Raw genomic sequence first — 27,975 nt, 5'->3', positions numbered from 1 at the left:
TAACATAGATAATAAAGATTCTTTGAGCCAATTAGACACATTGTCTAAATATATAACCAAAAATCTAATTACACTAGACCAGATAAATGAAGACACATTCAAAGAGAAAATGAATAAGGAGAAAGAAAAATTCTTTGAGGAAACAGTGAAGAAGAATAAGGAATAAATAGACACCTTATTATCGGCACTAGGAGAAACAATTTTTGATTTCAAGAAACTATACAGAGATACCTGCAAAACTGATATTTTGACTGAGGACATAGATTCAGAGATCAGTAAAGCACAAAAGGAAATCTACAATATTGCTGACAATTTAATAGGAACATCAGATTCATTTTTGGAAATTGAAAAGAACATTTCAGTCCTTAAGGAGAAAATTAAAAAGTTAGAAAAAGATAAAGAAAAGATAAAGCGTAAGGCAAAGGATTTAAAATGCAAACTAGGCCCTAAACTAGATTACCTCATTTCTTTGAGAAAATAAATTTATGAGGCTCTGGTTCTAGGTCTTAAGACACTGAAAGAGAAAATGCACATACTCACCCATACAATTAAGAGAACATAAGCGGCATTAAAGGACATCGAGAGGTTCAACGACAGTCAAAATTTTGCATTGGTGGACATCTATCAGATTGTAACCCACCGGTTACAAGGATCTAGGCAGGAACCATATTCCACTAATAGTAAATGACAACCTTTGTCATTGATGCCAAAGGGGAAGTAGTGGAGATGAGAAAAATGATCAGAAGAAAGACATCATCAGCTTAGGGGGAGCACAGATTTTGATAACACAGTTTTGGTAAGACAATTTTGGCAAATTATTTTTGGACACTTTTTGGATTTTTCTCATGAGTGTTGCCATCAATGCCAAAGGGGGAGATTATTGGCAAATGCACACTCTAATGATAAATTGTAGGTGATTTAAGGTATTTTCATTGATGGCAACCTTACAATCATATGATAAAGGCAAGCACCAGCACCGATAGACTCTACACCGGCATACAGTTCACCAACACCAAAAAGAAAGATTACCGACACCATGGCTGATAGGAATTTTGTTTAATTATATTTTGTATTTAATTGTAAAATCCTTTTGTAAGCCGACATGACAGATTGTAATATGACTCATATAAGTATGAGATCTTGTAGATCATTTAGGAAGTATGGAAGGATTATTGCAGACCTAATGTGCGAATTGTAAGGCAGATTTTGGATAAGGGTTTATGTTTATTGCAGAGCTTAAACCGGTACTGAATCTGGCATAGTAGATGCTGATCTGAAGTAGTACATGATATTGGATTTGTATAATCCATTTTTGTAAGTCAGTGTGACTTCTTTTGTAACTGAGCAGTGAGCTCTAGGCACTTGGCCTTCTTGCATGTGCAGGCCCCTATTGTATCAGTAATATTCTCTTATTGGCCAGTAAGCGAATATTGTGGGTCACAAATCCCACCGAGGTTTTTCCCACATCAGGTTTCCTCATTAAAATATTGTGTTATGGTGTGTCTTTCATGTTGTTCTTGTTGTTCTCATTTTCTGCATTAATTTTGGTTTATCGGTACACAGTTTTGAAATTCTTTTCATGTTATAATTCAAGAAAATTCATATACCAGTCAGATACCAATTCACCCCCTGCTCTCAGTATCTTTGGGAATCCTAACAAAGTGTAATAATATCCATGATGAATATTTCATTCACACCAACACCCCCACTTAAGTGCAACTTAGGGAAATGAAGACTCAAGTCAACAATGCATGATGGGTCCCGAGTACTAGGCCATGATAGGTACCCATGTACAATATGTAAATGCAAGCAAAACTATGCAATGCAATCTCTCACAAATGGAGAAAGGGAGAAAACCCAGTGCAAAAAAACTCCCCCCCAAAAGAGAGATGAAAAGACTCTCAAAGAAGGACAAAACCTCAAAGAGGAAAAAGTCCCCCCCATAAGAGAGGAAGGAGAAGTCAGATGACCCCCCTAATGACACATCCCGCACCCCCAAGAGAGCTCACAACTATTGGACCTTACTCTTGGTGAAAGGTTTGGTGAATATGTCTGCAACCTGCTTTGTTGTGGGACAATACTGCAAATCAATGACCTTCTCTTGAATCAACTCTCAGATATAGTGCATATGGATCTCGATGTGTTTGGTCGGCTGGTGTTGGCCCGGGTTCTTTGAGATTGCAATAGCACTATGATTGTTGTAATGTAGAACTATTGGTCATGGAGTGGTGAACCCAAACTCTATGAGAATCTGTTGAAGCCAAATGGTCTCAGTCGCTGCATTAACAACTCCTTGATACTCAGCCTCAGTTGAAGAGAGAGCAATATCATGCTGCTTCTTTCTCTGCCAACAAATGGGGCCTGAACAAAGATGGAAACTGTAACCTGAAGTAGACTTAGGATCATCAAGATCGCCAGCCCAATTGGAGTCTGTGTAACCAACCAAGCGAAGTCCTGTGTCTTCTGCATAGTGAATGATAACTCAATGATGAATAGTGAGTACCAAACTGATACTGAGAGGGGGGGGGGGTGAATCATTACAGGCACAAAAAATTCTCCTGAACTGGTTTGATTGCAGACTGTAAACTACTAGCAATCCCTAACACCGGTCCAAACCAGACTACTATCATCAGAAATATAATAACTTGCTAGATCAAAATGATTCACCGCTTGACAGAAAACAACAAAGCATCACATGAAAAAGACATCACATATGACACACATATTTTTCACGTGGAAACCCAACTGGGAAAAACCACGGTGGGGATAAATACCCACAAGCTATTTTGAACTCTTTAGAAGTCCACTCTGTTAGAATTCTAGTCTAGTTAAAGACTGTTACAACAGGTTCTGTTAGGAACCGATCCTATTAGGGATCACCCGGTTAAGGGATGGCTAGAATACCCAGTTAAGGGTTAAACCCTGTTAGAGGTTACCTTGTTAAAGGGTTTTATGAACTCAATGGCTTTGAGTCACCCTGTTAAAGGATTTACAACAAGCTGGTTAAAGCTACTCGGTTAAGGGATTTTCCAACTGTTGAAGTAGTTAAAGATCAACAGGTATTACAATGATATGGTAATAGCACTCAATGTCAATGCAAATACGCTTTAGTTCCTTCCTTCTGCACACAAACTATGCAGGTATCAATCCTCTTATCTAGTCTAGCAAGAATCATGTATCTCTGCACTTAGATACACACACAACATTTACCAACAACCTCAACATGAAACATAACATCGACCTTATATAACACAGATAGGTCGGCAGCATAAACCCTAAACCCTAAACACTTAGGTTAAGAAATTGATTGGTTCAATCCTAACCATTGAGCACTTTGCATTTGAATACAATGGTCTTGAATAGATCTCAAGACATTCTCCATTGTTCATTCTTCACTGCTTCATGGAGGCAATAACCCATCACGCATTCTCCACCATTTGCAAAGACTTCGCACATTCCCGAGGTAGATAGGATCAATCTCCTTCATGCAAGATCCTTCACGTGCACGAGGCTGACATGGCAACATGATTTGATCTCCATTACAATGCTAACTCATCACACAATGTCATCAGTTGAATCACACAGGCTTGGAACACTTCAACCGGAAACCCTGAAGCTAAGACTACCAACCGATAGTCCTACCACATTCCATGTACTGGTTCTCATTCTGACATACCAGTTCTGGTTCACAACATCATACCGGTTCACTTGGACAAGCATACCACTTCACTTATTGCACATATACCAGTTTACACCACCATACCAGTTCCCTTTGCTAGTTGCTTAACTTCAATATACCGGTTCACTTCTCAACATATTGACATCAATGACAACATACAATATCATTATGTCATCATACTCTTGCACATATGAAAACAATCTCCCCCTTTTCCATTGATGGCAATATACAAATATATCACTCTTTCTGCATCACATCTTCTCCTCAATACTGTAGATATATTTTCCACTTCACATCTTCTCCCCCTTTAACAACAATGCCAAAGTGGAGGCACAAGCTTCCTTATTCCACTACACTGCTCCCCCTGAGGAGTAACATTCTTCAACACATCAATCCTGAGAAGATATAGCAAAGTAAGATCTAACTGATGTGGAGCACAAACCTTTAGATTACCTCTTGAAGGGGAAACACCCCTAACTCACCTCTTAGATAGGTAAAAGTAGCCTTCGGTAGAGGCTTGGTGAATAAGTATGCTAACTACTCCTTACTGGAAACATGTTCCAATACCACCTCTTTGTTCTGAACTTTTTCCCTCAAGAAATGATAGTTGAGTTCAAAGAGCTTGGTTCTAGCATGTAAAACTAGATTATTGGAAATGTTAATTGCACTTGTATTGTCACAGAATATACTTACTGGTTCAGATACAAGAACTTTGAAGCCATTCAATACATGCTTCATCCAAATAGTTTGGGTATAGTTCATAAAAGCTTTGACATACTCCACTTTTGCTATAGACTGAGAGATACAGCTCTGCTTTTTACTCATCCATGAGACCAGTCTACCACCGAGAAAGAATGCACCACCGGTTGTGCTCTTCTGGTTATCTACATTACTAGCCCAATCAGCATTTGTGAACACTTTCAGGTTGAAATCATTATTGTATGGATACCATAACCCATAGTCAATAGATCCCTTCAGATATCTAAGCATCCGCTTGATTGCTACCAAGTAGGATTCTCTTGGGCTTTGCTGAAACCAAGCGGTAATACCCACTGCATGTGCAATGTCCGGTCTGCTATGCACTATATAATGCAACTTACCAATCATAGATCGGTACTCCTTCTCATTTACCAATGCTGAGTCATCCTCTTTTGATAGTTTACAACCGGTCACCATTGGTGTACCAACTAGTTTACTGTCTTCCATGCCAAAAGTCTTCAAAACCTCTTTGACATACTTGGACTGAGTAATAAAGATTCCATTTTTCATTTTCTGAATCTGTAGTCCAATGAAGAACTTAATTTTCCCTATGAGTGACATCTCAAACTCCTTTTTCATCTCATCTGCAAAGTCATGACTCATCCTGTCATCTCCACCAAAGATTATGTCATCAACAAATACTTGCAGATCAGAATCTAATCTCCTTCTGATTTCAAGTAGATCTTGCTATCTTCACTTATTCTTTCAAATCCTATCTTCACAAGATAAGAGTGCAAGTGTTCATACCATGCTCTTGGTGCCTGCTTCAGTCCATATAAGGCTTTATGTAGCCTACACACCATGTCACTGTCTTCTGATAGGGAAAACCCATCTGGTTGTTCTATATACACTTCCTCTTCAAGTATTCAATTTAAAAATGCACATTTTACATCCATTTGGTATACCTTGAATACTTTAAAAGTTGCATATGCAAGAAGCATACAAACTCCTTCCAATCTTGCTACTGGAGCAAAGGTTTCACCATAGTCTTCTCCTTCTTATTGGGCATATCCTTTACATAATAGTCTGGCTTTGTTTCTAACCACTGTGCCATCCTCATTTAGCTTATTTCTGAAAACCCATTTGGTTCCAATGACATTTTTATGCTCCAGTCTAGGTACCAAAGACCATGTACCATTCTTTTCTATCTGGTCAAGTTCCTCTTCCATTGCCTTGATCCAGTGTTCATCTTTATGTGTCTCTTTGAATGATTTAGGCTCAAATTAAGAGATCATACATGAGCTTTCCCTGACCTTTCTTCTTGTAAGAATTCCTGCATCTTTGTCTCCTATGGTCTGCTTTGGATCATGATTGAGTTTGACATACCTAGGTATATTCTTAACAACTTCCTCTTTCTTTTCTTCATCATCCTCATCTTCATTAGCATCTACCGGTGTAGGAGCACAGTTGCTGGTTTTGGGCACATTTGCAACTGGTTCCTAGAAGGTTACTACCAGTTCATCTCCTACATGCCCTCTATCGGTTTCCTTAGATTTCTCAGAGTTTTCATCAACCCTAACATTGATGCTTTCAACAATTCTCTAAGTCCTATTGTTGAAACATTTGAGAGTTTTTCTCTTAGTGGAATACCCTAGGAATATTCCCTCATCACATTTAGCATCAAACTTGCTTTGATGTTCACTCCTCTTGATATAAAATTTACTACCAAACACTCTGAAGTAGCTTACCACTGGTGTCTTACCAGTCCAGTACCCATAAGGAGTCTTATCCTTTCCTTTCTTGATGAGTACCTAGTTCATTGTGTAGACTGCAGTGCTCACTGCTTCACTCCAAAAGGTGTGAGAAACTTTTCCTTGGATCAACATAGTTCTAGCCACTTCAACCATAGTCCGGTTGTTCCTCTATGCTAAGCCATTCTGCTGTGGATTCTGGGGGGCAGACAGTTGCGTCTTGATGCCATTCTCTTCACAATATTTGTTGAATTCACTAGAAGTGAATTCCCTTCCTTGAGTAGTTCTAAGGCATTTAATTCTTCTACCGCTTTCCTTTTCTACCAGTGCTCTAAAGGCTTTGAACTTTCCAAAAGCTTCAGATTTGTCCTTCAAGATTGTGACCCACATCATTCTTGAGAAATCATCTATTAGAATCATAAAATACCTATCTCCCTGCACACTCCTAGTTTTCATAGGACCACACAAATCAGTATGCACAGGATCAAGTAAATTGTCAGTAGTGAAGGATTTACCTTTGAATGTTGAGGAAGACATTTTCCCTAGTTGACATTCTTTGCACAAAGGATTTTCCGGTTTGCTCAGCATCGACAGTCCTCTAACTACCTTGATCATACTAGCCTTTACTATGTTATCAAAGTTTACATGGTAGAGTCTCCTATGCCATATCTAGCTATCATTAAACTTAGCCATAAGACATGTACTTATATTTGCATTCAGCTGAAATAAGTTACCTTTGGTCTGCATACCAGTGGCCATCAGTTCACCATTCTTTCCTTTGATTTTGCAGACTCCATTTTTGAATTCCAGAGTGAGTCCACTGTCATTCAGCTAGGCAACACTCAATAGATTGTGTCTGAGACCTTCCACCTAATACACATTGTCAACACTGCTCTTTCCATTTAGAGAGATGGACCCTCTGCCTTTGACCATACATGGTGCATTATTACCAAAATGAACCACACCACCATCATACTCTTCTAGGGATATAAATTTGCTCCAGTCACTAGTCATATGGTGAGAGCAACCACTGTCAATAATCCACTCATTGGAATTATCAAAGTGGGAGACACGATCCTTCTTGTCTGACACATCCTCCTTGATTGCAACAAACACAATATCTTCATTTTCTTCATCTTCTGATTCCTCATCTGTGACACCTTCGTCAACTACTACAAAATAGTTTCTTCAGTTTCCTCCTTTGAATTTCTTGAACCTTTCCGGTTTGTCCTTTCTATCACCATTAGGATAGTTTATAGTGACGTGTCCTATCTGGTTACAAGAAAAGCATTTCAAAGGAATCTTACCTCTGTATTTGCCAGTTCCCTTAGGAAGTCTCTTGGCAAGAAGAGCTTCAAATTCCATCAGAATCTCCTCATCATCCATTTCTCTACTCTGTCTTGGTTCACCACTGGTGCTCACTTCTTTTCCTTTTTTGGATGGTGCAACAGATGCTCTAAAAGCTAATTCGGTCTTTTGAACACTGCCATCAAAACTATTTAGCTGATAGGCCATCAACTTTGCAATGATGGAGTCTAGGGATACCTTAGTATTGTCTATTGATCTCAACTCCTGAATAGCAGCAACCCTTATTGCATAGATTGGTAATAAGGATCTCAAAACTTTGCTGACAATAGTGGAATCTTCCATTTTACCACCTACACTCTTGATATCACCAACAATAGTTTTGATTCGTATTCCATATTGTTGAATGGTCTCACCTTCAACCATCCGCATGTCTTCAAACTTCCCTCTAAGGCTTTCTTCCTTAGCTTGTTTTACATGCTCATCACCACCATAGATATTCTCAAGAGTATCCCATACTTATTTGGGATTGTCTTTATCTTGGACATCAATAAACTCAATGTCAGATAAGCTACTGATTAGGGCTTCCATGACTTGCCCATTCTCCTAAATCTGTCTCTTTTGGTCATTGGTGAGAGTACTAGTAGGGATAACATAAACGTTCTCAACATAGCTCCAATGTTGAGCACCCATGCTTCTGATGTATATATTCATTCTGTCCTTCCTTATTTTAAAGTTATCTCTATTGAACTTTGGACATTCCCTCTTCATCATTACAATAGGATCTTTCCCTCAAGTGGTTAAGCTTACAACACAGAGGACCTGGAGGATGCTCTAATACTAATTGACAACTCAATGATGAAAAGTGAGTACCAAACCGGTACTGAGAGGGGGGGGGGGTGAATCAGTATAGGCGCAACAATAAAAAACTTCTCTCAAACCGGTTTGATTGTAGACTATAAACTACTAGCAATCCCTAACACCAGTCCAAACCAGCCTACTACCGGTTAAACACAGTGCAACTATGAAAGACATGAACTGGTCAATCTTCTTAGCTTTCCACACAACCTACTCCCTCATTTCCACTTTGTCCTTATGCATAAATAGATAATCTATCATTAGAGACACAATAATTTACTAGCATAACATGATTCACCACTTGACAAAAAACAACAAAGCATCACATGAAAGAGGCATCACGCATGACACACATTTTTCATGTGGAAACCCAACTAGGAAAAACCATGGTGGGGATGAATACCCACAAGCTATTTTTGAACTCTTTAGAAGTCCGCTTTGTTAGGAGCCTAGTCTGGTTAAAGACTATTACAACAGGTTCTGTTAGGAACGAATCTTGTTAGGGATCACCCGGTTAAGGGATGTCTAGAATACCTAGTTAAGGGTTAAACCCTGTTAGAGGTTACCTTGTCAGAGGGTTTTATGAACTCAATGGCTTTGAGTCACCCTGTTAAAGGATTTACAGCAAGGTAGTTAAAGCTACCCGGTTAAGGGATTTTGTAACTGTTGAAGTAGTTAAAGATCAACAGGTATTACAATGATCTGGTAATAGCACTCAATGCCAATGCAGATCCTCTTTAGTTCCTTCCTTCTGCACACACACTAGGTAGGTATCAATCCTCTTATCTAGTCTGGCAAGAATCACATATCTCTGCACTTAGATACACACACAACATTTGCCAACAACCTCAACATGAAACATAACATCGACCTTATAAAACACAGATAGGTCGGCAGCATAAACCCTAAACCCTAAACACTTAGGTTAAGCAATTGATTGTTTCAATCCTGACCATTGAGCACTTTGCATTTGAATACAACGATCTTGAACAGATCTCAAGAAATTCTCCATCGTTTGGTCTTCACCGCTTCATGGAGGCGATAACCCATCATGCGTTCTCCACCATTTGCTAAGACTTCACACATTCCCGAGGTAGATAGGATCAATCTCCTTCATGCAAGATCCTTCATGTGCATGAGGCTGACTTGGCAACATGATCTGATCTCCATTACAATGCTCACTCATCACACAATGTCATCTATTGAATCACACAGGCTTGGAACACTTCAACTAGAAACCCTGAAGCTAAGACTACCAACCGGTAGTCCTACCACTTTCCATGTACTGGTTCTCATTCCGACATACCGGTTCCGGTTCACAACTTCATACCGGTTCACTTGGACAAGCATACCGCTTCACTTATTGCACATATACCAGTTTACACCACCATACCAGTTCTCTTTATTAGTTGTTTAACTTCAATATATCGGTTCACTTCTCAGTATATTGACATCAATGACAACATTCAATATCATCATGTCATCATACTCTTGCACATATGCCAACAGTGAATACCATAGTGATGTGTGCCCTGGATGTAATGAAGGATGCATTTGGCAGCTTTCCAATGAAGCTCATGTGGTTCCTTTATGAAGCGGGAAACCATGCCAACTACAAATGAAATGTCAGTGTGTGTGTGAGTCAAGTAGATGAGACTACCCACAAGCTGACGATACAATGTGGCATCAACTGGTGGAGAAGAACACTGAGCCTCAAGATAGACTCTTGAAAGAAAGGGAGTCGAGGCAGGCTTACAATCAGCCATATGAAAGCATGCAAGTAGATCAAGAACATACTTGGGCTGTGATAGTGTAATCTTGAAAGGTGATTGTGAAATCTCTATCTCGAGAAAGTAGTGCAAAAGACCCAAGTTAGTCATAGCAAAGTTGTCATGCAAAGCAGATTTGACCCTGCTAATGATGGATGCGGTGCTCCTTGTAATGATCAAATCATCAACATAGAGCACAAGTATCAAGTGAGAGTCATCTTGTCATAAAATGTAGACATTCAGATCAGAATGACACCTGGTGAACCCTGTTGAGAGAAGAAAGGAATCCATCTTGGCGTACCAAGCCCTGGGGGCCTGCTTAAGACCATAGAGAGATTTTCTTAGTCTGCAAACCAAGGAAGTATCCTGGATGAAACCCTGTGGCTGCTCCATATAAATCTCCTCATCAAGGTCACCATGAAGAAAAGCACTCTTCACATCCATCTGATGTATGAACCAACCATGAGCTACATCAATAGCAAGTGTCAAGCGAATGGAGTTCATCTTGGCTACGGGCACAAAGATATCACTATAGTCAACACCTGGAACCTAAGAGAATCCTTTTGCAACAAGTCGAGCCTTATACTTATCCACACTACCATCCACTGCAAACTTGGTTTGATAGGTCCACTTACATCAAACCATCTTTCTCCCCTTAGGGAGATGGACTAAATCCCATGTGTTGTTCCTCATCAAGGAACTATATTGTTCCTCCATAGCTTGGTCCCACTCAGGAACCCCTGATGCTTCCCGAAATGTTTGTGGATCAGAATCGGTAGCAATGAATGCATGTGGAAGATCCTAAAGTTGTAATCGAGTCCTCTGTGTATCTGAAGGATCCCCAACAAGAGAACCCATGGACTCAAGTGTCTGTCAAGCCCAATGAGGTCTAGGTGGAGGTGGAGAATGAGGCTCCTCAACTGCAAGTGGACCCTGCAAAGGTGTAACCCTATGAGTCGGAGTTGAAGGAGTCTCATCATCTAAATCACTAGCATCACTATCCACAATGGAGGAAGGTGGAGGAGGTATAGAAGCTAAGTTAGGAGAGCTTTCCTAAAAGTTCACACTCCTCTCAATAAACACCTCATGTGTCTCAGGATCCATCAATCTATATGCCTTAACACCCTTGAGATATCCAACAAATATGCAAGGATGACTCTGAGGTTCCAATGCGTTGTGTTTCTATGGAGGTATGCACGACCATGCTGGACACCCAAAGACTCTGAAATGTCTCACAATTGGTTTCCTACCAGCCCAAGCTTCAAAAGGAGCAATACCTTGCAAAAATTTGTGAGGAACCTAATTTTGGATGTATGTGGCACAACTAATAGCCTCTGCCCAAAAGGTGGGATCAAGAGAATGCGCATGTATCATACAACTAGCCATTTATTTGAGAGTTCTATTCTTATGCTTTGCAACTCTGTTCTGCTGTGGAGTGTATGCAACAAAATGCTGAAGATCGATCCCCTCAAATGTACAAAAATCCTTAAGTTTTTTGTTCACATATTTCCTTTCATTATCTGTATGAAGAATCTTGACCACTTTCCCGGATTGCTTCTCCACACAAGTCTTGAAGTCCTGAAATTTGTCAAATACTTCACTCTTATGAATGAGAAAGTAGACCCAAGTGAAGCAAGAGTAGTCATCAATGAAGGTGAGGACATAGCGGGCCTTGCTAAATGAAGGTGCTGGAAATGGACCTGCTACATCAGTGTGAACAAGTTGAAGAACTTCCAAATCTCTCCAAGCTTTCCCCTTATCAAACTTCTCCTCAGGATGCTTTCCCATGGAACAACCTGAACATACACCCTTTGAAAAACTAATTCGAGGTAGACCTGTAACCATGTCTTTAGTGCTAAGCTATTTAAGATAGCGGTAGTTGAGGTGACCAAACCGCTCATGCCATAGCTTACTTTCTAAATTTGAATGAGTAAGCAAGGCCCTAGAAGGAGAACTTGGTACAAAGGGGGAGAATGAATAAAGCCTTGAGTTATCATTGACTTGTCCCATTGCTACCAAGGCATCATCATCAAGTTCCTTTACCACAATTGAATTAGGTGTAAAATCAACCTTTTTCCCATTCCCATAGTGAGTGATTTGGTAGATAGAGAGAAGGTTAGTAGACAAGTTAGGAACATAAAGAACATTCTCAAATGTTCCATCATCCATGTCAATTGAACCTTTCCCTTCAACCTCTACTTGTGTATCATCACCTATGTAAATGTGGGGTACCTTAGATGGCTCCAATGAAGAAAAATACTCCTTTGTAGAACCCATGTGATAGGAGGCACTCGAGTCAAGTATCCACTGCTGTGAAGAACCTATTGTAGCCATAAATGCTTTCCCTTTTCCCTTAGACTGTGAGGAAGAGGAAGGAGATGAATCCTTATTTGTGTAGGTGGATGGAAAGTGGATGTTGTTTTTCTTAAGAAGATTTGTCAACTCATCAACTTGCTTGGTGTGGCATCGATGCTCATCATGACCATACTTCTTGCAATATGCACAAGTTGGTTTATCCTTCTTAGGTGGAGTCCCCTTCTTGGAAGAGGATGAAAAATCGCCTTGTGATAGAGAGGATGATTGTCCTTTTTCCTATTGTGGCTTTGACTTAGATTGCTTTTTCTTCTTGTTGGAATCTTTGCCTTGACTCCCTTGATTAGCCACCAAAGCCTTGGACTTTGAAGAATTAAGAATCCCCATGTTCAACAACTTAGATTGTTCCAATATCAACATTTCTATGAAAAAATCAAATGAAGGCATGATGTAGGAACTCCCCACTGTCAAACGATGAGTTTGGAAGCTAGACACAAATGCTGCATATTCTGGTGCAAGCTTGTCTAACAAGTTGAATATCAATTGAGCATCCTTTTTGTCAATTCCACAATCCTTAAGCTTTGCTCTTAGCTTATTTTCTTTGGTGACATAATCTTGGATTGTATCAAAACTCTTGGGATCCAAGTTGGTGAGCTCATTATCAATCTTGTAACTTCTGATTTCATCAACTTGACCATACAATATCTAAAACATATCCCAAGCCTCTTTGATTGTTGTACACTTCGCAATGTAAAAAATGAGGTCATTTGATACATACTTATGCAAAGTTCCAAGAGCCATGCAATTATTAGTGAGTCATTCTAACTGAGCATTAGGATCAACCATAGGATCAAGTGGTTCTGCTATTCTTCCATCTATGTAATGCGTGAGATCTTTTTCCATTAATTTGCTCCATACTTTAATTTTCCATGATACATAATTATATGGAGTTAAAGGTGAAAATTTATGAGGACTCATTGCAACAAAAATGAAAGAGCACAAGGAAAGAGAGGCACAATCACACAAGACACCCCCCCAAATTCACTCAATCAAAGAACACCCCCCCCCCCCCTCCAAAATAAAATAAAATGATGATTTGACACTTTATACTTAGTGCGTGTACAATGGGCCACTTGCAAAAAATGGCAAAGTGGACTTCTGATTTCAACTTTGCAACTGCCTTAATAAGGCCAAAGAAGACTCAAAATAATAATGCAAGAGATATAAACTAAGATCCAAGCAAATTACAAGTACTAAGTAGGCCAAATAAGACCAATATCTAAAAGTACAATTTCCACTCAAAATATTTGAAATCTAATCATAGATTATGAAAGTAGACAAAAAAACATGCACTTAAAAAAAAAAAACTTGAAAAGGAGGTTGTATGAGCTCAAACGAAGCCTTTGAAGTTGCAAAATTGAGGATTGGACAAGTACAGTTGAGAGAATCCAAAAATTCTGAAAAACCTGTGCACCAAAATCAGAAAATAACCACACCATTGCGAAGAGCAGGAAAAATTAGCCCAAATAAAAAAAAATTGCACCAAAAAGAAACAAAATTGAGCAAGTTATGAGCCTCCAAAGTTGACCCAAAAATCCAAACTGCTCAATGGAGGGGTCTAATTTTTTTTCAAAAAATGTTGACTGGGCATTGACTGTGCGCAGCTAACTGGGTAGAAGGTACGGACCCGCAAAAAAATAAATAAATAACTAAAATTTTCAAAAAAATCTTTTTCAAAACTGGAAAAAAATTTCAGAATTTTTCTTTTGGAGATCCGAAAATTCCATACCGTACCGCTCGAATTTGGCAAAAAATTCCTCTAACACCCAAAATTCGATTTTTGCCAAAATAGGTCGAGTTTATACTCAATTTTTATGGAAACGGCCTCCCAGACACAATGGTGAGTTCGAAAATGCTCTAAGATGCCTCCAAAAAGCATTGTGCCTCAGATCCGAAAATAGAAGCCTTCCAAGATGTCTCCAAAAATCAATCAATGAAGCCCCAATGGCTCTGATACCATGTGAGATTTTGCCAAGATCAAGGGAACAATAAAAAGTATAAAAAATAGACAAAAGAATGACAAGAACAAACTGTATTCTCATCAATATGCAAATGATCAACTAGATTGAACAATACAATGAATATGGGCTTGCTTATATAGGCAAGGCCATATGGATGTATAAGCACACAATCATGACATGTGGCTCAATGAGAAACAAGGGTAGGTAAGAAATAATATGGGTAGGTAGGAGAAATAATATAATATTCCACAAGAGGTGGATGTCCCACCGAATGTGGAATGTAATAGCAAAATAAGACCACAAAAGATGGAATTTCTCTTACAAGCTATATCCCTATGTGCACACTTGCCTAAGTGTCTCAAATCTACACTACAAAGAGATGCATTATCCTAAGTTAACTTAAGTAAAGTGTAATAATATCCATGATGCATATTTATTTACACCAACATCATCCTTGAGCAATCATCAGTAAAAATCATGAAATGCCAATCACCTTGAGTACTCCTAGTCCTCATTGGTCCACAAAGGTTGGTATGAACCAAATCTAGAAAATGTTCCACCGAGAAAGATTTGCTCTTGAAGGTTGAGGATGCCATTTTCCCCAACTGACATTCCTTACACAAAGCATTCACCAGTTTGTCCAACTCTGGCAAACCTCTTACTGATTTGGACTTACTGACTTTTACAATGTTATCAAAATTTACATGATAGAATCTCCGATGCCAAAGCCAACTATCTTCTACTTTTTCAATTAAACAACTGTTGACTTTAGAGCTTAAATGAAACAAGTTACCTCTGGTCTATTTTCTAGTTGCAATCAACTCACCTTTGCTTCCATAAATCTTGCAGACTCCACTCTTGAATTCCAGTGGGTAACCTTTGTCATTGAATTGAGAAACACTCAAAAGATTGTGTTTTATTCCTTCAACCCAATAGACATCATTTGTACTTCTTTTACCATTCAGAGAGATGGATCCTTTCCCTTTCACCATGCAGGGTGAGTCATTCCCAAATCTCACAACACCTCCATTAAACTCTCTCAAAGTAAGAAACTTACTTCGGTCATCGGTCGTGTGGTGTGAACAACCACTGTCTATAATCCACTCATCAAAACTATCCATGTGAGAGACCAATGCCTTATGATCTAATGTCTCTTCTTTAATAGCAACAAAGACAATGTCCTCATTTGCATCTTCTTCAGATTCTTCAGCTGTAATTCCTCCATCCACTGCAATGAGACAATCTCTTTTACCTTCTCCTTTATACTTCTTATACTTCTCACATTTTTTCTCATTATCTCCATTTGGATAGTTAGCAACAATATGTCAAATCCGGTTACATGCAAAACACTTCAAAGGTAATTTATCTCTGTACTTACTAGTACCTCTGGGTAACTGCTTGACAAACAATGCTTCAAGCTCAATCAGACCGTCTTCATCATCTACATCTCTACTAGATCTTGACTCATGACTGTAGCTCCCTTCTCTGCTTTTCCTTACCAGTGGGGTAGAAACTGAGGCTCTAAATGTAGATTCTGATATCTGTACACTTCCATCAAAACCATTTAATTCAAATGCATTTAATTTACCAATTATGAAATCAAGAGTTGCCTTTGTTTTATCAATAGATTTGAGTTCCTAAATGGTTGCAACTCGGATAGCATAGACCGATAGAAGGGTTCTCAACACCTTGCTAACCACTATGGTATACTCCACTATACCTCCAACACTTTTGATCTCTCTGACTATCTTGTTGATCCTCTGACCATACTGTGGAATGTTTTCACCTTCAGCCACTCGTATATCATCAAATTTACCTCCTAGACTTTCTTCTTTGGCAATCTTAACATTCTCATCACCGCTATAGATATCTTCCAGTTTCTTCCATACTTCATAGGCATTCTGCAATCCATGAACATTAACATACTCTAAATTGGACAAGGAATTGATAATGGCCTCCAATGCTTGATTGTTCTCCTATTGCTCCTTCTTTTGATCATCTGACAGAATCCCACTAGGCAAGTTATATTTAGTAACAACATGTTCCCACGATTGGCTTCCTAAGCTCTTGATATGGATCTTCATCCTATCACTCCACATTCTATAGTTTTCCCAATTGAATTTTGGACCTTCTTTCTTCATCATGTTATCCTAGATCTTTTCCTCAATCTATTAGGCTTAAACACAAGAGGACCTGAAATGCTCTGATACCAATTGATAATATGATGAAACAATAAGGATATAGTCAACTATTGAGAGTGGGGGGGGTGAATCAATAGATAGAAAATATACTAAACTTTCACTAAAGTCAATTCCAACTCAGAAACAACTTGCTAACCTAGCTAGTTGAGACACTGTATCCAAAAATTGCAACTGCATTGTCAAACTTTACTGGTTGACCAAAACATCAATGATACAATGCAACTAATCTGAAACTTAAATACCATTTAACCAAAACATTGAATCAGTTTACTAACATCAGTAATAGCTCATTTTAGATCACTTCTGGTCATATAAACATATTAAGTAGCTTTACTAGTTAACCATATCAACCTTATCAAAACACATCCACAAAATCATTCACCACTTGACATATTGATTTTTCTCGTGGAAACCCAAATAGGAAAAATCATGGTGGGGATGAATACCCACAAGTATTTTGAACTCTTGTGAATTTCACCCTATTAGGAGCCAAGCCTTGTTAGAAGCTTATACAATAATGTCCTATTAAGAATAGATCCGGTTAAGGACTACCAGGTTAAGGGATTGACTACAATACCCTGTTAAAAGCAATACCCTGTTATAGGAAAACTCGGTAGAGGATTTCAAATCCAAGCTAATGGACCACCTGGTTAGAGAATTTAAACAAAACCAAGCCTATTGAAGCTTACCCGGTTAAGGGATTTAACTGTTGTATGTTGGCATTATAACAGACAATGGGAGATTGTTGGCATTTCAATAAGGATATTGAGAAGGTTGTTGATGATTATGGATATAACCGATTAAGGATGATTTACTGTCTTGATATTATTATTATTTCATTGATGTCAAGAAATTGATTTTCTAATTCAGTATGATGTTGCCATATCTTGAGAAGTATGATTTGAAGAGTATAAAGATGTCGGTAAAAGACACCGAAAGAATATGATGAATAAGGGGAGAAATAAGGTATTCAATGGGCAACTATTACCGAGTTAGACAATGATGAGATCATGATGTTTAGATTGTTTTGATATCATACATATGTTGTAAATTGAAAGGTTAATACTATACTATGTTACCGAGCAAAGAACCTAGTCGGTAAACCCTAAGGAACCTAGTCGGTAAACCCTAAGGTTATCGCTATTGGTTAATGAAGGCGGAATGTCTACCGAGTGAAGTTTAGTATTTACCGAGTTGTAACCGAGCTGTAATAGAATACATTAAATGTTTACATGCGTTATTTAATGAAGGAAGCTGATGAGCTGGCTATGATTAAATGATTGGTATGTCGTGAATGAAGTTTGTTAATGAATCTATGGCAAAGGAAAATTGGCATGAAGATATACAACGCAGATTGAACCGCATTACCCTAGCACAAGTTCCAAGGAATGGATACAAGTTCCAAAGTGGGGTAAAACATTTTTCAAATCGAAGAATACATTGAACCTAGACAAGTTTGAAGATCTGATGGCTATGATTGATCATGGAAAATGTGATCAAGGAGATTAAGCAGTTAGCTAATTGTTTATAAATAGGGAACTATTGATAAACAATATATGTGGGCAAGTGTATGCACAAGGATGCTACATAGTGATTACCAAGCATAGAAGCTTGAAGACTTGTTTGAATAACAGAGTATAGAAGCCCAGCAGATGGACAAGATTAGTTCCATGTCTAGATTGTATTGAGCAAATAAGAATCTTCTTTAGCAATTTAGATGTGAAGTTGCAGATAGATTTTTATTACTATTATTTTGTGAAAGTGACAAAAAATCTCTTAACTGAGTGGACTTAACAGTCTTATTTGTAAAACCTTCTAGCAAGGTGACATTTTGATTGAGTGTTTGAAATCCTTTAACAAGGTCACTTCTAAAAAGGTGAAGATCCTAATAGATCTAAGGGAAATCCCTTAACCGGGTCATATCTAGCAATGTGTTTGTAATATTTAACAGGATTTGCTTTTAACCGAGCATACTCTAGAACAATATATTTCTTAGTGGGTCCGAAATCCCACAGTGGTTTTTCCCTATTTGGGTTTCCATGTTAAATCTGGAGTTATGAGGTTTATGATGTTTATATGCTTTTGAGTTTGCATGTTTAGCAGTTTTGGTTATTTTACTGAAGTATATGTTACCGAGGTTGAATCTGATGTTTTTTATGGAAGATTAAGTTTGTATGATTCACCCCCCCCTCTCATCTTGTTGGCTATTGGATCTATACTTACATTAAGTATCAAAACTATCAATTGGTATTAGAGCTTTGGACTTCGGAAGAAAATTTTAAAGGTACTTGAGGCAAAGATCCAAAGATGTATAAGAGGGATGCACCGAAGCTAAACAAGTCAAGTTTCTCTACATGGTAGAAAATGATGAAGCTGCACCTATCAGGAGTTGGAGAATATGCTGTATATTATCTGGAGAATGATTTCATCACACCAAGCACCTATCCATTGACTATGGAAGAGATAAAGGCAAAGCAAGAACATATCCAAGCAATGATTGAAATAACATCTGGATTGACCGATTTAGAGTTTAATGATCTAGAAGGCTACAATGATGCAAAGGCAATGTGGGACAAGCTCATATCTATATATGGCGGTGATGAACATGTTCAAAGAGCAAAAGTGGATAGTCTAAGAGGACAACTTGAATCTACGAGGATGAATGAAGGTGAGAACATAACTCAGTATAGTACAAGACTAAAGGAGATTGTCAATCAAATCAAAGGAGTAGGTGGAACTATTGAAGAAAAGGATATAACAAGTAAGTTGTTAAGAACCCTTCTACTAGCTTATGCAATCAGAGTCTCTGTAATCAGTGAATTGAGGTCTGTACCTAATATGCCAGTTTCTTTAGATGCTACTATTGGTAAGCTACATGCATTTGAGTTAAGTAATTTTGATAACAGTGGATCTTCGGTAAATAAAGTTGAATCTGCATTTAATTCTTTTCATCTTGATGAATCTAATGATTACAATGAAAGAAAGTATAAGTACTCTGAAGGAGATCACAGTGGAGAAAGTGAAAGATTTCGCAAGAACATGGAGGAAGTACACAAACTGTATGAGGAAATTAGAAAGCAGGAAGAGTTTGAAGCACTATTAGCCAGAAGGTTACCGAGAGGGAAAGGTAAGTATAAAGGAAAACTACCTTTGAAATATTTCAATTGTGATAAATAGGACATATGGCTTCTAACTGTCCTGACAAAGAATCTACTGAAAAGAGAGATTACCGAGATGATAGACAAAAAGATAATCATTACAGAGGACACCGAGACTACAAAAGGAGAGATAGAAAGACATGCTTAATAGCTGATGAGGAATCCAATGATGATAAATCAGATGAAATTGATAAAAAAGGAAGTAGTTTATGTGGCTATCAAAGATGGATCAGATGAAGAAAGGTATGAAGAAAAAGCCCTAATATCTCACATAAATACTAATGATTCTTGGATCATAGATAGTGGATGCTCCCATCATATGACAGGAGATAAACACAAGTTTGTTATGTTAGAAGACTATGATGGAGGCTATGTAAGATTTGGTAATGATGCACCATGTCCGGTGAAAGGTAAAGGATCTATAACACTTCTTGAAAATACAAGATGCAATGATGTTTATTGGGTTAAAGGTTTGAAATACAATTTGTTGAGTGTAGCACAGCTAAACAATACAGGATACCAAATAGAATTTCAGAAAGGAATTGTCAAAGTTCATGACAAGCATGGAAAGTTAGCTGCTTTCGGGACACAGACAAAAGGTAATACATTTCATCTTGACTCAAATAGAAACAAATGTCTATATGCAAAGATAGATGACACCTGGTTATGGCATAAAAGGTTTTGTCATGTAAATTTTGATAATCTTATCAAAATAAGTAAGAAGCATCGAGTAAAAGGTCTACCGAGTTTGGAAAAACCTAAGAATGCTATGTGTCGAGGATGCCAAAGGGGTAAGATGACAAGATCAAGCTTTACAAGTAAGTCTTACACTTATAAGGGAATTTTAGATCTTGTGCACACTGATCTTTGTGGTCCTATGAAAGTTCAAAGTTATTATGGTGATAAATATTTCATATTATTTATGGATGACTATTCAAGGATGATGTTGGTAATGTTTTTAAAAGAAAAATCAGAAGCTTTTCAAATGTTTAAATGGTACAAGGCAAGAGTTGAAAATGAAACAGGAAGACAACTGAAATGTCCTAGATCAGATAGAGGAGGAGAGTTCACATTTGATGAGTTCAACTTATTCTGCAATGATCATGGTATTAAAAGACAAGTCTCTGCATGGAGAACTCCACAGCAAAATGGAATAGCTGAGAGAAGAAACAGATCTATTGTGGATTGTGCTAGAACACTGATGATTGAAAAGAAAGTGCCACAAACATTTTGGAGAGAAGCAATAAGCACAACAGTTTACACCCTGAACTGAGTACAACTGAAGAAAGGTACTTTGAAGACACCATACGAAATCTGGTATGACAAGAAACCTATTGTAAGTTATTTTAAAATCTTTGGAAGTAGATGCTATGTACACAAAGATGATAGAAATGGCAAGTTTGATTAGAAAAGTGAAGAAGGAACATTTCTTGGTTATTCTTCTAGAAGTAAAGCATTTAAATGTTTGATGAAATCATCTAACAAAATAGTAGAAAGTGCAAATGTGAAAATTGATGAATTTGCAGAAAGAAATGATGAAGGAAAATCCAAAGAACCAGAAGATTATGATGAATTTGTCTATTTTCAACTGACAAGTCTTACCGAGAGAATTGTTGAAGAAAATGAAGAGAATATCTAGTTATCGAGTGATGAAGAAGATCATACAGAGCCTACCGAGCCTGTATTAGCCAAGTATGTCAGAAGACATCATGCACCAAGTTAGATTATAGGAGATAGATGATCCAGTGATGACAAGGAACAAACTGAGACAGAACACATGTTTGATAGCTGAATTTGAACCAAGAATAGTGAAAGAGGCATTTAACAGTGAAGATTGGATAAATGCTATGACAGAAGAGATTGATCAAATCAAGAAGAATGACACATGGACTCTAATCCCAAAACCAAAGGGCAAAAATGTAATCGGTACAAAGTGGATTTTCATAAACAAGCTGAATGAAAAAGGTGAGGTCATTCGAAATAAAGCAAGACTAGTATGCAAAGGTTATGCTCAAGAAGAAGGAATTGATTATGGTGAAACTTTTGCACCTGTGGCTAGACTTGAAGGAGTAAGAACATTGTTGGCATATGCTGCTTACAAGAATTTCAAGGTATATCAAATGGATGTCAAATCTGCATTTCTGAATGGTATATTAGAAGAAGAAGTTTTTATTGAACAACCTGAAGGATTTGTTGAAGACAAGAATAAAGATCAGGTATGTAAATTAAACAAAGCTTTATATGGTTTGAAACAAGCACCTAGAGCATGGTATGAAAGATTGCACTCTTATTTGATTAAGATTGGTTTTATAAGGACAAGTGAGAACAACAATATGTACATGAAGAATGATGAAAATGGAATACTGATCTCAGCCATATTTGTTGATGATATTATATTTTGTGGAAATGACTCTCTATGCAAGAACTTTGGAAATGAAATGAGCAAAGAATTTGAGATGTCATTAATTGGTGAGATAAAGTATTTTATAGGTTTACAAATACTACAAATGAAAAATGAGATTTTCACTACTCAATCCAAGTACATAAAGGAAATCTTGAAGAAATTTGGAATGGAGGATTCAAAACCAGTAAGTACTCCTATGACTACCAACTGTAAATTATCAAAGAATGATGAATCTACATCTGTTGATGAGACACTTTACTGATCCATGATTGGAAAGCTACAATATGTTGTTCACAACAGGCCAGACATAGCACATGCAGTAGGTATAGTTGCAAGATTCTCTGCAGATCCGAAGGAAACACACATGATAGAAATCAAAAGAATTTTTAGATACTTGAAAGGCACTAAGGATTATGGCTTAGTATATCAGAAAGGAAATTACTTTGATTTAAAAGTTTATACTGATGCTGATTAGGTAGGCAACATTGATGACAGAAAAAGCACAAGTGGAGGAGCTTTCTTTTTAGGAGAAAGACTAGTGAGTTGGCTTAACAAGAAACAAGGATGTATTTCACAGTCAACAGTAGAAGATGAACACATTGTTGCAACATTGAATTGTACCAACATAGCATGGATCAAAAAACTGTTGGAAGGTATAAATGAGAAAGCTACCGAGCCAGTAACTATATTCTGTGACAATACTAGTGCCATTAACATTTCAAAGAATCCTGTTATGCACTCTAAGACAAAGCACATCTCTATCAAATATCATTATCTTAGAGAAGAAGCTCAAGAGAAGAAAGTGGTGTTGGAATATGTTAGCACAAAGGAGAAAATACCAGATATCTTCACCAAGCCACTACCATGGGACACTTTTGAGTATCTCAAAAGTAAGTTAGGGGTCCTACCCCTATCTTCCATTCACTGACCGAGTTCGGTGAAAGCATCAATTTGATGACTCTACAGAATATCTTTTAGGAGTTGATGCTGATTTACACACTTTAGGATGTTTTCTAAAGGTGTGCAGGAAACAATACAGGGAACAGGAATTGAAGACAAAATGCTCTGACCAAGACTAAGTTGATACATCACAGCAGGAATTCACTTCATACAGGAAGAGATTATGTTTTAGTTCTTTACTTTTTGGCATTGTTGTCAAAGGGGGAGACGACTGGAGAAGACTAAAGAAGACTGGAGAAAAGAGAAGACTGAGAAAAGAGGAGAAGTCTAATGTATGGGGGAGAAGACTGATGATAGGAAGATAGCATTTCAGCATTTCAGAATCACAACAATCCGAATCCTTTAAGGTCAAATCAATTGGTTTTGCCATCAATGCCAAAGGGGGAGATTGTTGGCATTATAACAGACAATGGGAGATTGTTGGCATTTCAATAAGGATATTGAGAAGGTTGTTGATGATTATGGATATAACTAATTAAGGATGATTTACTGTCTTGACATTATTATTTTGTCATTGATGTCAAGAAATTGACTTTCTAATTCAGTATGATGTTGCCATATCTTGAGAAGTATGATTTGAAGAGTATAAAGATGTCGGTAAAAGACACAGAAAGAATATGATGAATAAGGGGAGAAATAAGGTAGTCAATGGGCAACTATTACCGAGTTAGACAATGATGAGATCATTATGTTTAGATTATTTTGATATCATACATATGTTGTAAATTGAAAGGTTAATACTATACTATGTTACCGAGCAAAGAACCTAGTCGGTAAACCCTAAGGTTATTGCTATCGGTTAATGAAGGCGGAATGTCTACTGAGTGAAGTTTAGTATTTATCAAGTTGTAACCTAGCTGTAACAGAATACATTAAATGTTTACATGCATTATTTAATGAAGGAAGCTAATGAGATGGCTATGATTAAATGATTGATATGCTGTGAATGAAGTTTGTTAATGAATCTATGGCAAAGGAAAATCAACATGAAGATCTATAACGTAGATTGAACCGCATTACCCTAGCACAAGTTCCAAGGAATGGATTCAAGTTCCAAGGCGGGGTAAAACATTTTTCAGATCGAAGAATACATTGAACCTGTATAAGTTTGAAGATCTGATGGCTATGATTGATCATGGGAAATGTGATCAAGGAGATTAAGCGGTTAGCTAATTGTTTATAAATAGGGAATTGTTGATAAACAATATATGTGGGCAAGTGTATGCACATGGATGCTACATAATGATTACCAAGCACAGAAGCTTGAAGATTTGTTTGAATAATAGAGTATAGAAGCCCAACAGATGGACAAGATTAGTTCTATTTCTAGATTGTATTGAGCAAATAAGAATCTGCTTTAGCATTTTAGATGTGAAGTTGTAGATAGATTTTTATTACTGTTATTTTGTGAAAGTGACAGAAAATCTCTTTTCCGAGTGGACTTAACAGTCTTATTTGTAAAACCCTCTAGCAAGGTGACATTCTGATTGAGTGTTTGAAATCCTTTAACAAGGTCACTTCTAACAAGGTGAAGATCCTAACAGATCTGAGGGAAATCCCTTAACCAGGTCACATCTAGCAATGTGCTTGTAATCTTTAACAGGATTTGCTTTTAACCGAGCATACTCTAGAAGAGTATATTTCTTAGTGGGTCCGAAATCCCACAGTGGTTTTTCCCTATTTGGGTTTCCACGTTAAATCTAGAGTTATGAGGTTTATGATGTTTATATGCTTTTGAGTTTGCATGCTTAGCAATTTTGGTTATTTTACTGAAGTATATGTTATCGAGGTTGAATCTGATGTTTTTATGGAAGATTAAGTTTGTATGATTCACCCCCCCACTCTCATCTTGTTGGCTATTGGATCTGTACTTACATTAAGTATCAGAACTATCATTGTAATGGTTAGAGAACAACAGGTTCTTTGTTTATCTGGTAATAGCACTTCCTTGCTTAATCAAATCATTTTCTGCTCCTATCTGCCTTCACAACATTTTCCAGACACTCCTTCTGGTTTGGTAACAATCACACTTCCACACTTAACCAAATTGCCAACGCAATTATAAACAACTCATCGACCTTAAATACAAATACAATAGGTCGGTAACACATCACAAAACCTACAAATCTCATAGAGATTACAAACATATCGGTTCAATCATAACTGTTGGATTACATAGAAATCAACATTGTTCTAGACAACTTCAACCGATCCTAGATCACAACACATTGGATCATGTAGCTCATCACACATTTTCACTCCATGCTATGCATTTGCTCATTCCCAAGATAAATAGTTATCTTCATGCACCAAATCCACTTTTAAACTCATCATGTGCATCATGCTTACATGGAATCTTCATCTCCAATCATCATTCGGTCATAGATCATCACAACCGATTCACCAAGCTCCATTGAAGGGGGTTCTGTATATCAACTAGTTAGGGTTACTGATTGATCACTGCTTCAATAATAATACCAATATCGGTTTCCTTCACTGCTTTACTACCGGTTGCATTATTGCATCATTACCGGTTGCAATACAACTTCATTACCGGTTACTATTGACATCAATGTCAACACTATACTTCATGAATGCAATCTTCATGCAATGCCAACATATTCTTTCAAATAAAGTTCACTTTCATTAATTGAAAAAAATAAATTACTAAAATTATGGGGGACCTTTGAACAAACGTTTACCTTCCTTTAAAAAAACCTTCAAATGAAGGTGTTTTTTTTTAACCCTTAACCATGAAAATTTCTAAATTCCCACAAGTGGGACACACTATTATTGGTCTACTTAGAGATAAAAGATAACTATGTAGTCTTCACAACAAAGGAGAGTTAAAAAAAGAATAGGACACTAATAAAAAATGAGAGAAGTATTCTTAATAGAGCTAGCTTGGAACAATGGTTTGGGTTGAGTTTATAGGCACTGCTTTATACCCAATTAACAAGTTTCCTTTATTAGCTCTTCATATTTTAATGCCTATGGATGTGCGGCTAGGTCACAAGCCTTTACTGAAATATATCAAAGTTTTTAGTTGTGAGGTAAATATAGTTGTGTGAAGCAAGAAGAAAATAAAGTTGGAGAGCAAGGCAATTATATAATCTTTAATCATTTACAAATATGATACAAAAAGAAACAAACTTTGGGATCATTTTGTACAAAAGGTAATATAAAATATAAATGTGATACTTAGATAAATTAAACCTTCTTCCGCTGTGTTATAGCCTAAATAAACAAAAAAAGAAATACTTGATTTAGCATCCTTCTATACTTGAGAATGTTGAATTGGGATCCTTAGCTAGACAAGAATTTGAGAGCTCGTTAAGATTTGAATCCAATAAAGAGGAGAAATAATATATATCTTAGATTATTACAAGGTATATGAGGCGTAGAAAACCATCTAAAATGTACTCACCTATAGATGTTTACATATTTATCTTGAATACTAGCATTGACTATAATATCTTTGATTAGGGATATTCAATATTTGAATTTGATTTTGCTACATGGGATATAGATTATTAGATCTTATTTTGAATTAGGTATATCCTAACATATAATAATCTTAATAAAATATGAAAAATAAATAAATTAAAACCTTTCAAATGAATGTTAATTTACAATAACTATTTGTTTCTCTTATTATAGTGGAACATCATACTTATAATCAATTCAATTATAAAATCAATAATTCTGATATTATTATCAAAATTATAATAAATTCATAAGGGGTGCTACCTAACTTAGACAAACAAGTGCTTATAGGAGATAATCATGTAATTGAGGACTCACTTTCCCTCTAAAATATAAATATAAATTTTATTTTTTATCTTCAAGGAGTCCTAAACACATCCTTAACTAATAACACTTAAAGGTATAAATATCAATTACATAATACCCAAAGAGCGGTATAATTTAAGTGCACATATAATAGGGGACACTATTATTATAAATTTATTTCGCTACTTTATTTTCCCAAGACAATAGGAAATTGATAATAGGTTGAAGGAACATATAGTAACATTTTCAAAAAATGGGATGTGAAATTCCTCCCCCCTTTATATTTATTTCCCTCAATCAATTAATATTTGGATGCTTTAGGATGTTGTCTTCTTCCCTATTGGTATTTTGAGTTTGTTGGCATTTTGCATAGAGATTGCATTAATGATATGTTGTCATTGATGTCAATTGAATCGGTAATGGTATTCATGTTATTGCTGATATTGTTGTTTTTGATATTGGCTAGTAACCGGTAAGAAGAGCTATGTGGAAGATGTTGTAAACCAGTATGTAAAGTTTGTGAATTGAATCGGTGAACCAGTGTAAAAGGTTAAACCTTTCTATGCATTGTAACCGGTAAACCCTATCAGCTGTTAAACCCTAACTGATCGAGTTTGTTGGTTTATTATCTGATGAGTGGTAATGATGAAGACACGTGTGATAATTGTATGAGGATAAATTTAAATTGTTTTACCGTATTTTCTTATTGTCTAGGGAAGGAGAAAAGTGGATTGCATTTAATGCACAACGTGTGATGAGTTACAAAGTCCAATGGAGCGGTTGGAATTTTCTTGAAAAATGTGAAAAGATTGTCATGACTTCTAATGGTCAAGATTGAACCAACTTGTTTGTAATATCAATGATGAGAATTAGGTTTTTGTTGTGCTATTGACCTAATTAATTTCTATTTAAGGTCGATGAAGTTGTTTGTAAAGTTTGTTGGCAAGATTGGTAGAAAACTTGTTGAGTGTGCAGTTGCCCAACCAGTGAATGGATCTGCACTTTGAGTGAAGGCAGATTGAAGCTTAGAAGGATTTGATCAAGCAAATATAATGCTACTCAGAC

Source organism: Cryptomeria japonica, chromosome 7 (assembly GCF_030272615.1).
Source record: "Cryptomeria japonica chromosome 7, Sugi_1.0, whole genome shotgun sequence".
Lineage (NCBI taxonomy): Eukaryota > Viridiplantae > Streptophyta > Pinopsida > Cupressales > Cupressaceae > Cryptomeria > Cryptomeria japonica.
Note: the sequence above shows the minus strand (reverse complement) of the source record.